This window comes from Phallusia mammillata, chromosome 3 (genome assembly GCF_965637545.1).
Source record: "Phallusia mammillata chromosome 3, kaPhaMamm4.hap1.1, whole genome shotgun sequence".
Taxonomy (NCBI): Eukaryota; Metazoa; Chordata; class Ascidiacea; order Phlebobranchia; family Ascidiidae; genus Phallusia; species Phallusia mammillata.
Window position 1 is genome coordinate 18,978,407 of NC_137254.1, and position 14,839 is coordinate 18,993,245.

Genomic DNA, 14,839 nt, shown 5'->3' on the forward strand with positions numbered 1-14,839 from the left:
CTGTGGATTTATTTGGGCTCTTTGCACTTGTTTATGCCATTTGGAATATAGTGAGGCCAGCCATTGAATTTTAAAACTTAATGTGGCTAATCATTTGTAAACTTGCATCTCTGTTACGCAACAGGAACTGCACCGGACAAAATTTTGCCATAAATGAATCGTTTTTTGGTTAGTAGCCGATTTGCAATGTTTATTGTTGGCATAAACGCTCTGGCCAACCGCATACTAGGGTAAGCACTCATGAACTGGCGTCAGCATACGTTGTGGGCATGTACTTACAGGTGGTCACATGATGTTTACTTATATGCTTAATAATCAGCGACAGGTAGAAGCATGCCATCCTATGATATTACAAAGTTCAGTTTTTCACGTTCTTGTGAATATGACTCTGCTAAAGTAAGTTTCTTACGCTCATAAGGACATTTGACGGTGCAAAGTTAAGTTTCTTACATTCTTATGGACATATGGTATTGCAAAAGTTTGCACAGGGCGCGAACTAAAACGTATATTTTTTCAAGTAAATCATAACTTATAAGTTGCAGTTTACTTAAGTTGCAGTAAAATCTTGCCTAAATTCAGGGTTACCTAAATATTAGAAATCAAACGGTTCCTGGAAGGATATTGTACGGTTGAACGATAAATTTGAGGTCGCCGACAGCGGTATTGCCGGCTTTAAAGTTAAAATGAGTTGTTGTTTTTTGTAAAATGAGTACTTTAACGTAGGTTCAATTTTCATGGCTAAACCCAGTTTGATCAAGGTGTTTGAAATATAACGCTGTTTTATTAAACTTTTACTACTTTCGGGTTGGCGGCATTTTTGCTTTGTTTGAACGAGTCTAGTGTATCCTGTCTGATAGTTTGTGTGCATGCAACAGCGATTTCATCTGGGAAAAGTACAATAGGTGCAGAGTTTGCGGCTACATTGCGATGAAAAGTCGCATTTTTGACTTAAAAGAAGGGAAATAAGAGCTACAATGAGCATTTGCAGGCAAAACGGAAACCATATGATGGAATGTTAGGGTTAACTGTTGAGTTGCAACAGGTTTGTACAGATGGTAAAGAACAGAGACAAAACAGAAAAGTTTAAAATCAAAGTTACTCCATTAGTTTATCGATGTGCAGAGAAAACTTGGCAGAAAGGAAATATAATAAAGTGGACTGGATAAACTGGACAAGGCACAATAGTATTTGCTAGATTTGGTTAAAAACAACTAGCAGCTGTAACAGCTTCATATTATGAAGGGTTAGGGCAGGGGTCGGCAACCTTTTAGGCCAGTGGTTCTCAAACTTATTTAGTTGCGACGCCTATGGAAAAGTTTTCTGGACTTGCGACGCACCAGCAACAGTGCGCCCAGCAATCACGCAAACACGCGTTCAGTGCGGGATTTTGTTAATTGTTTCAATTATTGCGCACAATTGCATTTTCTTGTCTGCTGCAAGGCCTCAACAGCATCAATAACGAATTACAATGAAAGTAATGTTACAACTTACGCGCAATATAAACTGATGCACAAAAACGCACTTGCTGTTTGCACTGTTTGGTCTCGACGTAGATTAACGGGCAGCCGCATTTTTACGCAAAAACATTTGACGTACATTTACGTCAATCCGCACTCTACGCAAAACGTCTTTGGACGTAGACCTACGCCAACCGCACTGAAACCTCATTTTTATGAGATAAATTGAGTTCAGCCACAAGACAGAAATATTCTGCGACGCTCTTGGAAAAGTAAAACGACGCACCAGGGCGTCGCGACGCACAGTTTGAGAACTACTGTTTTAGGCATGCGTGCCAATTTACTTGTTACTTCCATGTGTTAATGACCTCGCGTGCCAACGTTTTTCTAAATAATAGTGGTTCGTGCCAGCAGATATCAAAAATAAAGACAAAGCATAGTATTTTGTGCATATAGGGCTGAATTTTAAGCCAATGACATGATAAAAACTATAAACAAGCAATGTAACAGGTTAAATTGCTACTTCAATATAAACACGCAAATCGGTTGGCGTGCCATGAAAAACCACCTCGCGTGCCAACTTTGGCCGACCCCTGGGTTAGGGTCAGAAATAAGTAAGTCATAGCAAGAGGCAATACAAAAGCTTCAAAAGTAACGCTTTCTCATTCTCACTTCTTAACACTTCTCACTTCTTTTGTAGCACACAGTTTGTGTCAATATGGCAGTAACAACTGAATTGTTAGGCATATTAACTTCAAGCGGGTTTGTGACGTCATGGAATGGCTGTGGATTTCATTGGGCTTTTTGTACTTGTCTACGCTATTTGGAATGTAGTGATGCCAACCATTCAAATATACCAACTGACGAAATATATGGACGACATTGCTGGCAAAACATCAAAACATTGGTTGTATGGTCATTCTAAACAGGTGGGAAATGTATTTTGGGAAAATAAAAAGAATCGTGTGGTTGGTTTGTGCTTGTACAACCTAAGTAACGTAACATGCTCAAATAAGAACCTGAAAATGAGAAAAAGAAACGCTTTTGTTTAATATATTGAATATAGTTACACACAACTTCGGAGCAAGGAAATTAGATTCTACAACACTTTCAATTGATACTAAACAGGCCATAAAGACATATATTTAGGTAATTATAATAATGATAATTTTTTTTTGCTCGGTTCAGATGTGTTTGTTGTTTGCATACCTTTTGTGTATTTGTAGTTTGCACCCACTGAAGAAGGACTTCTTAACGCGGCACAAACACCTTCCTCTCATCCGACTATGTTCAACCAATGGTTAGCGCCGTTAATGACGTCATTAAATCTGTATCATTCCGACACTGCGATTTCTCTATTATCAAGTGGAGGTAAGTAAATAAGAAACAAACAGATGTTTCAAACATGTGGAGGTTGAATCCTCCTGTTTTTGCAATTGGAAGAAAACTGGACAAACCGATGTCACTCCGAAGCAAGCTAAACAAATACGCAGAGAGTGTTGTTCCCAAAGGAAGCAGAGCAGCTGTTCACATATTTTACCCTTCATCGCAACGAACTAATTTGGGACAAACCAGAGGTAGGAATTAAACTTTGATTTTTTCTTGTATATATATTTTTTTATTACTTTAATTACGAACGCATGAACTTGCCAACGTATTAACCCTCACCCAATTATGTTTCATGGAACAATTCAACCAGAAAATTGTAACTTGTGTTGACCATGTTATTATTGTTTTTTACTACCGTCGTCTCGTCGTATTTAACGTGTGACAATGCCTATGTTTAGTTTTGCAAATGAAGTATACCGAAAACAATTTTTAAACAATTTTGGAATTCAACTAACAAATGTTATATAGATTACATACATTTAAAAGTTCTTTCGTTTTAGGATCTCAAATTTTACAAAAATGTTACTCATGAAATTAGTAAATTTACTCTTTAAAATGTTGTACTTAAAATGTTGTTGCATTTATAGGAGTTTAATCCGGAAAGATTTACGAAAGAGAATATTGCCAAACGACCACCACATATCTTCCATTTTCAGCTGGTTCCAGGTACATTTATACAGGTTTCTGTAAAAGCCTTGTGACAGTTATGTACGTCACCTGGTTAATTGACAAACACTCAGGAATCGACTTACTTAAAAATGGAACACATATTCAAAAAACAATCGCATGAAATGGTCTAAACTCACATTTCAAAACAAACTCGGACAAAGATGGAAAGATGTTGATATTGGACCTTGATGACTATCGAAAAGTAATGCAACGAGAGATGACTGGTTTTGATCTGTTTCCCCTTACCCGAGATGCATTTGATAAACATGTAACGAAAATACGTAAGACTTGCGAGGAAAAGATAATTCTTTGCACCAGAAGAACGAAATTTCCGATCAGCTTCTGCTACACGTTGTTGGATTGAAATGTAAGGGAAACCTGTATCATCACGTTACGGGACCAACGGCTAAACATTTTTCTAACAACGCCCCCGCTTATGCATATCCCTTATTTAAAACCCATAAACTTTCTGCGGAAGACATTGAAACTGTCCGGGTTCATGACATTCCAGTCCGACTGCTACAAGCTTTGTCTCACACCTTTACTTCCCGAGTAACTTCGTTCTTGGAATATCTGTTTCAGCCGATAAGTGTTGCCTATTGCCAAAGTATTGTCCCTGAATACTGCCGGGATAGTACTCATTACTTGCAGACGCTAGATTGTTGGAAATAAGCCCACAAAGAATTTATTACAGAGAAAATAAGAGAAACGGAGCTACGCATCATTACGGCCGACGTGACATCACTGTACACAAATTTACGCCGCTCACTGATATACACTGCCTTGACGGACGCCTTACAAAGCCACTCCACGTTTTCATCCACTGCAATCAAGAACTTGGTTGACCTCACGGTTTTAACTGTGGAAAATGTGATTGTGTGTCACGAAGATCGGTTTTACGCCCAGCGGTCTGGGATTGCCACGGGTGATAACCACAGTGTATCCCTGGCAAATATGGCGGTTCACTTTATTATAGTCCAGGCGAAGCGGTTCGTCGAAAAGACGAAGATTTTTGCTCGTTTTATTGACGACATGGCGTACATATGTCTGGGTAAAAAGAAAGCTGAACAAATTAATGACGGCTTAAGAAAATCATTTGCTGAATCTGGCCTTGCATTGACATTTCAGCTAATTGCTACCGATCAGAAGAACGGGCACAATTCTTTTCTAGACGTGGAACACGTTATCTGCAATTATGACGTGTTCCAGTTTGTAACAAAAAATCACGTGAAGGAAACTGCTGTCAACCGCCGTTTTCTAGACGGAAGGTCTCACCATCCAATATCAGTTTTTAAGTCGATTCTGCATGGTGAGGCGAAAAGGATGTGTCGGCTCAATGAAAGAGACGAATATTTTTTACAGAGTCTGCGACACCTTCAGCAAAAGGCCATATTGTCAAATTTCCCAAAAAACATGGTCCACGACATAATTGGTAAAGCAGGAAAATGGACAGAAAGATTTCCATCAAACCCGTCCACAAGGTTTGGGTCTCAAAGGGACGTTTGGGCGACTAGTTTTCCCCATCTACTGAAGCCTAGTGAAAAAGAACGATTGCTGCAACCGAATGTGATGGTTTCCTACAGAAAGCCACCGATCTGGCTAGGATCCTCACAAGGTACAGAACCATCGCGCAAAGTAGTTTTTTGACCAACATTTCATTACTGCCGGGTTCTTTTCCATGCGGCCATTGTGCATTGTGTGGCCACTTCGGTAACCACATGTCTATGGTGGACGCATCCGACAGCCTCACTACACCAAACAGGGTGTTTACATTAGCGTCCCATCTAACATGCAGGGATTTCGGCATTTATGTGGCAACATGCCGAATTTGCAATGCGCAATATGTCGGCCAAACGAAAAACCGATTTTCCATCCGTTGGAATAGCCACAGGTCGGTATGGAAAACTCATCAGCACAACGAAAACGACGACAAAACGGCTTTGGCGCACCACTACGCTATTGCACACAGCGATACATTTGAAGAACATTTAGACATCGCTCTATGTTTTTTTGTGCAGTTCGTACAAAAACCACCTGTTCATTTATTGGACATTTACGAGGACAAATGGCTAAACAAAAGTGGTGCAAGCATAAACATCCAAAAAATGGTTCTTCCTAAAGTAATAACATCCTTTGCCTTCCCCTCCAGTTTGTTTGTGTTTACTTTTTTTACCTCGACTTATCTCGTCAACCAACGTGTTTTCTCTGCCCGGGGATTTTTTATCGGACGATAAAATACAATTTGCCTTGTTCCCTCCCTCCGGCCGCGCACCTGCAATATATTTTTTCTTTTTCTTGTCTCTTCGCTTGTTTGATGCGGTAGTGGTTCACTCGGTGCGTTGGTTGCTGCTGCAGCTTGAGTAACGTTTTTTAACATGCTATTTTACACTTTCATTAGTAGATTTTTATGCATACTGTTTTCATTTATTTTTATGAATCTTTCTGCTTGTTCGTAGATACTGACGATGCTGTATTAGCGAAATATATATATCTTTAAAACCAAAGGGTGAACGACTAAGTTGTTTTTTCTGAACTTACATCCAAAACAGTTGGTGTCAGTTTTTGTGTCTTTTTAAACTGGTACTTGGGGATTGGGGCTTTGTTTAATGCAGGGGTTCCCAACCGGTGGTACGCGTACCACTAGTGGTACGCAAAGGTTTTTTAAGTGGTACGAGAGTAGCTTTCGTTTTTTTTCACAAAAATTTGGATTCACAACTTTCTATTTTGTTTATCTGGTTTTGTTTACAAAAAAATTTCCCCAAGCCTCTTCTTATTGTTACGTAACTATTTCTGTTGTTTCGTATCATTACGATCTAGAAACTACAGGACATGTCAATTGTCAACAAGAAGCACGTTGCTTTGAAAAGCCGTACAACGCTGTGGGACATTACGGCAAATGATTGCTCAGCCAATTGGTGGACAGTAAACAAAAGCAAAAATATCATTAAATTTGCTTTAGTGTTATTTTAGTAGGCCAATATTATTATTCTTAATAAAATATGATTCGATTAAATAAGTTGTTCTGCAAGAAGTGGTACGCGTGGCAGTACAAAGCGTCCAAGTGGTACGAGATCGAAAAAAGGTTGGGAACCCCTGGTTTAATGTATCTAAAATATGCAGGACCGCTTGGATCGCTTGGTGTACCGTTTTATCGTGTGGTGCCACTTTAATTCACTGGGTGCACCCTTATAATTACTTGCATTTGTTGATGCATTGTTGTATCGCTTGGCCAACCTTTATAGCTCTTGGTGCACCGAAACATCTTTGAGGAAAGCAATATGAAGGTACACCAACAGCGATAAAGGTGCACGAAACGATCCTATGCATTTTGGATGCATCGAATGTATTCTGCACTTTGTTTAACAAACAAAAAACATGGGAGCACGAAACAAAACACTTCTGAAAGTTCTAAGTATAGATTTGCTTCTAACCTTGTATCTCTATGATACCCTAGGAACTGCATTGGACAAAACTTCGCCATGAATGAAATGAAGATAGCACTTGCACAAACTCTTCAACGTTTTCGCCTTTGCTTGGATGATGAAACACCAACACCAGTTATGGAGGCACGTTTAATTTTGCAAAGCAAAGACGGAATATTTATTAAATTGCAATCTTTGTAAAATAGCCCAAGCTCTTTAAAATAATGGTAAAGGTTATTATTATGATTATGAGAACAATATGCAGAAGAAAAATAATTATTGCTACGTTTGTACAAAAACAAAGGACTGTAACTATTTTATCTCTATTAACCATTTGGTTGTTATTGCCACTTCAGTTCTGATATGAAAGCCTGCCAAACTATAAAAAAATACATATATGAATTTTTCAATTGGCAAATAGGGTTACGTCGTAAGTTTGTTTTATTCGAAAGTATGTTTACACTTTTTGTGATGACAGTCTGGATGTTTCTTTTACAAATGTAGCCAATATGCATGTTTGTTTTTCTGTCGTTAAACTGCGAATTCTTTTAAACTCGTGTCTTTCTTTTATCGTAGTGTGTATGAGCTAATTGATCACACATGGCTATGATTGTCACCATAAGAATATTGGTAATAAGTGTTTGAATTGTACAATAAGTACATACGACATACGCAAAAATCGAAACTCCTATGTTGTTTATTACGCGTGTTTGATGTGAATAAAATAAACATGCAAGTAAGATCCAACAATATAGGCAATGATTTTGAAATAGTGGATGCATTGTGGACCATAACATTTAAACACATGAATAACTGTACAAGAAATGACATTGCAAATGTTGTTTTGAAAAATCGTGTAGGCATGCAGCACAAAAAACAGTATTTCTTATTGGACAAACAACGAGAAAGGCTTTGTTTGCACGAACTTTACACTGTGTTAGCAAAGACTTACTTAGTCTTTCCCTTCACCAAAGAAAACAGAGTGCTGTTTCAACACGCCGATTTTGCAGTCGTTTACAACAGGGGTGTCAAACTCGCGGGGTTCGTGGGCCACATTGCAGTTTGGGAATTATGCCGAGGGCCGCATGTGAGTTTTAATTTAGTTTTATACACTTAAACAACCTTTTCGCTATGACGACCGAATTGCAGATCATTGACCAACAGCCGCCAATTATCTGCTGGTTTTTGTTTAAAAATTACAAGAATATGGTTTATATCTATTACGTCATAATCTATATTGTGACGCTTTTCGTACCTCTTTTTTCGTATTGTTTGCACATAATAGGCCTACAAAATGTCTGTCGCATACTGCTACTAGGCTGGTAATACTCTTTTCAGTAACACAAAATCTGTTTAGGGCAATTTAAAAATCAAAAGTTTTGGCAAAGGAGTTTTAATTACATCACGCCTGCCAGTACATATATTTTAAATTGGCCGTACGGCCGCGGGTTGTACACCCTTGACTGAAACTTTGAGGAACGGTTTAATTACTATCGTTTCTATTCATAACATACGATTTTGTATGTATAAATTAAATTTCGGTACACGTTTGTTCAAATTATAGCTTTCAACTTGAAAAGTAAGAAAAATTTAGTATAATTAGATAAAAATCTGACAAAATACTACAATTGTTGTTGACTGTTCGTGGGCCGCATTGGAGGGCTTCGTGGGCCGCATGCGGCCCGCGGGCCGCGAGTTTGACAGGCCTGGTTTACAACACACGAAACACAAGCTGCGTTGTTTAAAAGTGCAACTCTGCGATTTTAATGTTGCGTGTTGACATAATGATTGCTACAAAGGACAGCATTTAGCCATGAAACAAGTGTTGAACTAACAGAATAGTGCCTAACGAAGGACACGACATATCGTTGAATATAACAGAATGAGCAGAATAGAACGATAAATGCGAAGATTAAAGTAGGACATCTGAATGCTTTGTGCTTACTACAAGTTCGCTTTTTAGTTGCCCGCCTTATTGCAAGTCAGTTGGTGCATTAATTATTTAATTTTTTAATCTAGCTAAATCTGTCTAATTACACTCAGGTTTATGCAGTTAAGGATAATTTAAACTTTACTGACAGCATTAGTTGAGAAGTTAGACACAGAAAGTAAATGAAACAGGCTGCTAGAAAAAAATGCCTACCGAAATTTATGTTAGCCTATTGAGACTAAACCTTGTATGGGTTTCAGTTTTTGTTGATCTAAGTAGCCTCTTTTTTTATTAACTTACCGCCATGGCTGGCTTATTGTATGCAAACTTATGTTGTTTTAACGCGATGGTTGCGTTGCATAAACATGCCAACTCTAAGACTCCACGATGTTGCCCCAAATACGCTATTAAGGTGCAATCAAGTTGTTTGTAGTACCACGATGCTTGTTGTATTATTGTTAAATTTTTCGTTATATTTGAGTAAACCAGTCTACCTTCTACGGAGGGCGCCGTTTCAGAACACTCGGTTAGCGTTACAACTTTACAATTAAAAAGAAAATGGTGACGGTAATACATGGGATAACAGGATTTGTTGAAGACATCTGTTTGCGAGGTTGACACAATAGTTACTTTTGCGGTTACGCTTTTAAAAACTTACTTCTCTCCAACACTTAATGATTGCAGCAATATGTCAGGAAAGCGCCTAACAGCTTTAAAGTAATGCTTATTATTTCTTTTATTGTTTTTCGTTTAGAATTTAGTTTGTGTCAATGGGCTCCTCTAAAATACGCAATCTACGCAATCTACGCAATCTACGCAATCTGTACGCAATCTGCTTATAAAACGTATGCAACCTTCAAAAAATGTTGACGGTTAGGGCTTTTAGGGTCTGGGTGAGGGTTTATAATAAAATTAACACTATAATTTAGTTTTAGATGTCCAGTTTGAGCTTAATATTCTCATATGTGTTGAGAGTGGTACTAAACACTGTATGGTACCGCATGTTAACACTTGTAGAGAAAATTAGACCTGAAACGCATCTGAAATTAAATTATAAAGTTAATTGTATCACAAACCGTCACCCTGACCCTAATAGCACTAACCGTCAACATCTTAGTTAGTTTTTGTTAGTAGATTGCGTATAGCTTGCGTAGATTGCGTAGATTGCGTATTTTAGAGTGGCCCTGTGTCAATACGCCAACTCAGTTCTTAACAACATTAACGACAAATAGGTTTGTGACGTCATCGATGACTGTGGATTTATTTCTGCTTTTTGTGTTTGTTTACGCCATTTCTAATGTTATCAGACAAACAATCGAAATGTACCGAACTGCAATTCATTTGGATGATATTGCTGGCAAATCTACAAAATATTGGTTGCATGGACATTCAAAACAGGTAGGAAAGTCAGCTTAGGGTAAATTAACATTATGTTCAAACAAAAAGGAATGACTGCAAACCAAAGGACGAACCAAAAAGTTTTGTGTTGCGAAGTTAATCGAGCTCGTAAAAAGCAACGATTAATCCTGATTTGTCTTTTGATAACTGCTAAAAAGTACCGATTACCAAATAGGAAAAAAGTTTTTACGCTAAAGCAAGTTTAATCAAAACGAAGTTGTCATTACTTTTATCTAAAATGCAGAAGGCAAAGTTATTTTTGGTACGTTGGTGGTCACTGTTATGTTTTGGTATATTGAGATACTCTAATTGGTGATCACCGTCAAAGTTGTTGGGAAAAGATTTTTTTTTGCAAAATAGCTTTTATAACTTTTCAGTTTCCACCCACAGAAGAAGGAATGCTTAGAGCGGCACAAAGACCTTCCTCTCACCCGACAATGTTTAACCGCTGGTTGGCGCCGTTATTAACGTCATTGAGTCTATATCATTCCGACACAGCGATTTCCCGTTTATCAAGTGGAGGTAAGACGGAGAAGAAAACTTTAATAGAATGGAATACCTCGCGTTGTAATTGACACATTTGCTCAGAAATTGTACTTTCAAAAGCGACAAATTTTTATTTATAGCCCTGTAAAAATATTTCTTTGGTTACTCATTTAACATTTTTTTGTTTGCATTTAATAGATATTTTAGCACCGAAAAATGACATGGTATATAGATTTCTACGTCCATGGATCGGTGACGGTTTGCTGACAAGTAAAGGAAAGAAATGGCAACGTAACAGACATCTAACTTACTTACACCAGCATTTCACTTTCACATCCTTAAAGGGTTTGTTTGCGATTTTGTATGAAAATTACATAAAAAGGTTGTAAAGGTTTCAAAAACCACTGTAATTTGTAAAATCGTCAGCAAAAACAGTTTTTGAAACGTTCACATGTTGCAGATACGCAAAAATCACAAACCAATGTGCAAAAACTATGCTTGACAAATGGGAAAAACTAGAAGGAAGGTCAATCGACATCACTGATGACGTCAGTCTTATGACCTTGGACACGATGCTAAAATGTGCAATGTCATCAAATACAGATTGTCAACATGTCAGGTGGTCATTTCAACTGTAGTTTAACATATGTAATAATTAATTGGATTTCATCTGTTCAAACCGGAGTTGCAAGCCGGTCGCAATTAGGGCCTGTTTGAAAGTTTTAACAGAACGGGTCTGTCTTCAAATCGAACTTTGTCACATATTGTAACTGTAGACATATTTAAAATAAAATAAAAAGTCTGTTATATCCGTTCTTTGCTGGGAACAGAAACGGTCAATCCTATATCAAAGCGGTAAAGGAAATTGCTCAGATAATAACTCAACGTACTGCGAACCCTCACTTGTTTCCAGACATTATCTTTGGCCCTGGACGTTCTCCATACACATGCTGAACAGGTACAGTAACATATTTACGTTATATCAGGGGTCGGCAACCTTTTGAACTACAAATATTTAGCAATAAAAGCGCTTAAATTAGTTTATCATCCCCGGGATACATGGGCAAAATGATTTAAAGCGTTTAACCTGAAAAATTATACGGCCCTGTAACGAACTCCTCGCGGACCGGACTGCGTTGTTTGATGAAAACTATGTAATTACACTATACAGGTGCGGTAACCAATGGTTCTCTTTTTCCACTAACGCAGTCTAATATAAATGGTAAGTTATGTTAAGTTTGTACCGTTCAAATATTTTTACAAACGCCCAAAGTTCGGTGGTACCTCTTAGGTTAAAAAGCGATTTGAAAATTATAAGCGAACTCTAACAAAAAAACTCCAATAAAGCACATCGAAGAGTTAGCACATTTTTGGGTTATAGATCGGTACAATAGATTCGTTACAGATTATCACTGAGCGTCGAAATATTTTGCAACAACCCAAAGTAGCAAAGAAACTTGCTGAACAATCGGATGACAGCAACGAAAAAACGTTTGAATTCCTCGACATACTAATCCAGACCCGGGTAAAAGACCTGACAAACAAAGCAATGTAGTAATAAACTAAATAATTACAGTAATCAAGTATCAGCATTAAAATAAGACATATATCTCATAAGTTTTTTACATTATAGGATAATGATGATAATGGATTAACAGACCGTGAAATACGAGATGAAGTTAATACTTTTCTATTTGAAGGACACGCTACTACATCAAGCGGTCAAACCAAAAATTTGTTTACCGTGGCGTTGTAAATACTCGAATACATACGCAGGAATCTCTTGGGCTCTTTACAATCTCGCTAAACTCCCTGAAAAAATGCAGAGAAGAAGTTAACTCAATACTCGGAGGACAGCAAAGCGTAGATTGGTATATTACCCACTTTTATTTACTTATTTATTTATGTTTTTAAACGAACCGCCTTAAGTCAATTTAAAACTAATAAGGTGAATTATCACGTCACAAGCAACTAATTGCTTTTAAATGATTTTAAACGTTTGTATTTGCAGGAACGAGTTGTCCAAGTTTAGTTATTTGACGATGTTTATAAAAGAGAGTATGAGGTTGTATCCTCCAGTTTTTTCGATTGGAAGAAAACTTGATAAACCGATGACACTCAGAAGCAAGTTAAACAAATACCCAGAAAGTGTTGTTCCGAGAGGAACCAGTGCTTCTATTAATATATTTACTCTTCATCGTAACGAATTAATTTGGGAGAAACCAGAGGTTGGAATAAAATTCGTATGTTGCCTATCATATCTTTTCTTCAACATAAAAAAAAAACTTCTGCCATTTCGAACGTATCCTCTACTTCAGTAATTCCCAAACTTTTTTAAGATAAACCAAATACTTCTAAAAAAATTGATTTGTGTTTTAGATATGTAGAATTACTATTTTAGACGTATTTTAGCCTTCAAAACAAAAGTGTTTCAAATATTTGCTGGCCTTCAAATTTAACGCAGCCCTTTGAAATTTACAAATGTTATTCTCTACATTCATACCTTAGAAATGAGCCATCACTCGAGCTTCTAGCAATGGGGACGCAGCACTTAATACACTGTCGAAATGAGCTGACAATTAACGTAACACGTCACACACAAAATCAATTATTATCAAGTTAATAAAACTTGTTGCGATATTATTGTTATGCAACAGTTTAAAGGCTTGGGGAAAATAAAAAAAATTCGGAATGTTACATTGCTTCGGTTTTGCTTTATGACTGACCAACCGAAAACTTCTTTGTTTAAAAAAAATCAGCTGAACGTTGTTGAACGTTTAGTAGTAGTTTAATCCGGAAAGATTTACACAGGAGAATATTGCCAAACGACACCCACATGCTTATTTGCCATTTTCTGGTGGTTCAATGTACATTTATGTAGTTTTTTGTTACAAGGCCTAAACTGCTATTTTTAAAACAATGTTTTGTAACCAAACGCGACGATTCGTTTTTAACATCACTTTGAATGAAATTTTAGAAACTGCATTGGACAAAATTTTGCTATGAATGAAATGAAGATAGCATTAGCACAAACACTTCAACGTTATCGCCTGTACTTGGACGATGAAACGCCAACACCATGGGTATTGAACCTCGTTTAGTTTTGCAAAGCAAAAACGGAATGTGTATTAAATTTAAATGTTTGTAAATAAGATGTTTGTAAATACGCACTCTAAAATATTACAAAAAAGTTTCGTTATTTATCGCTGTGTTTGTTTGTTTTTTCTTCAACACAAATCTGTTTATTTCTTAATAAAATCATGCCGATTTTAGTAACGTTACCTTATAGTTTACATTTTACAACAACAGTAATATTGCCCTTCATTGTCTCGTGAAGTAGAAACGAAACCAAATCGATTGTTTTATGGTTGATTTAAAACCTTTTGAAAGTTACCATTATAAATTACCACGCCTAATACTTTATTTACATGCCTGTCGTTAAAGGATCATGCTATCATGTAGACAGGCGATTATTTTCCCGAATTTTAGTAATTTTCACCAAATGAAAACGAGTTGGTGTTATTTGCGATCAATTGATTGTGATTTAGGGCAATTTTCTGCACACCTGCTAACTAAACTAACTGAGGTACTGAGCCCTCAAGAACCGGCGTCCAGAGTATAAGTCATCGAATAATGTATTCAGATCTAAATCAAATAGCTAAAGCTTTTGGGTTCAACAACTTAAGTTTTAGGTAATTCAAATGTGTGAAAGTGCTTGAGAAAACCCAAAATATTACAAATGAACCCCTAACGCCATGAAGTTTAATAGGAATTATCAAAATAGCACATTTTTTTACGACTGTTCCAATTACCTAGACAAAATTACTGAGTTTAGTAAGGTATTGGACTAAAATGTTTGCTCAATCTGTGTTGAGGTTTTGTGGGATAAAATCACGAATTTCTCTAAAACATAGGCTCCTGTTTTTGCTCCAAGAAAAGTAAATCCCGCGTTTCGAAATTGGGAAAAAATGGAAAACACACCAAGAAGCAAACATGCATTGCACGTAAGTAATATGTTCCTGTGTTTGCGAACTAATCATTCTGATGTAACTGCTTGTCAGAAAATCGATACATGTATGGCAGTCTTG

General features: G+C 37.1%; 1 long non-coding RNA gene and 1 pseudogene across 2 annotated transcripts; both read left to right on the forward strand.

The window, feature by feature from the left end:
• Positions 1-4,668: 4,668 nt before the first annotated feature.
• LOC145220555 (uncharacterized) lies at positions 4,669-7,687 on the forward strand. Of its 2 annotated transcripts, none has more exons than XR_013858215.1 (2): positions 4,669-6,597; positions 6,970-7,687. It is a non-coding gene; the product is annotated as an uncharacterized LOC145220555 (long non-coding RNA). The 2 variants fall into 2 exon arrangements; XR_013858216.1 differs by having other exon boundaries at positions 4,669-6,021.
• Positions 7,688-10,187: 2,500 nt separating this feature from the next.
• Positions 10,188-13,924, forward strand: LOC145219790 (cytochrome P450 4F1-like; annotated as a pseudogene).
• Positions 13,925-14,839: the final 915 nt, after the last annotated feature.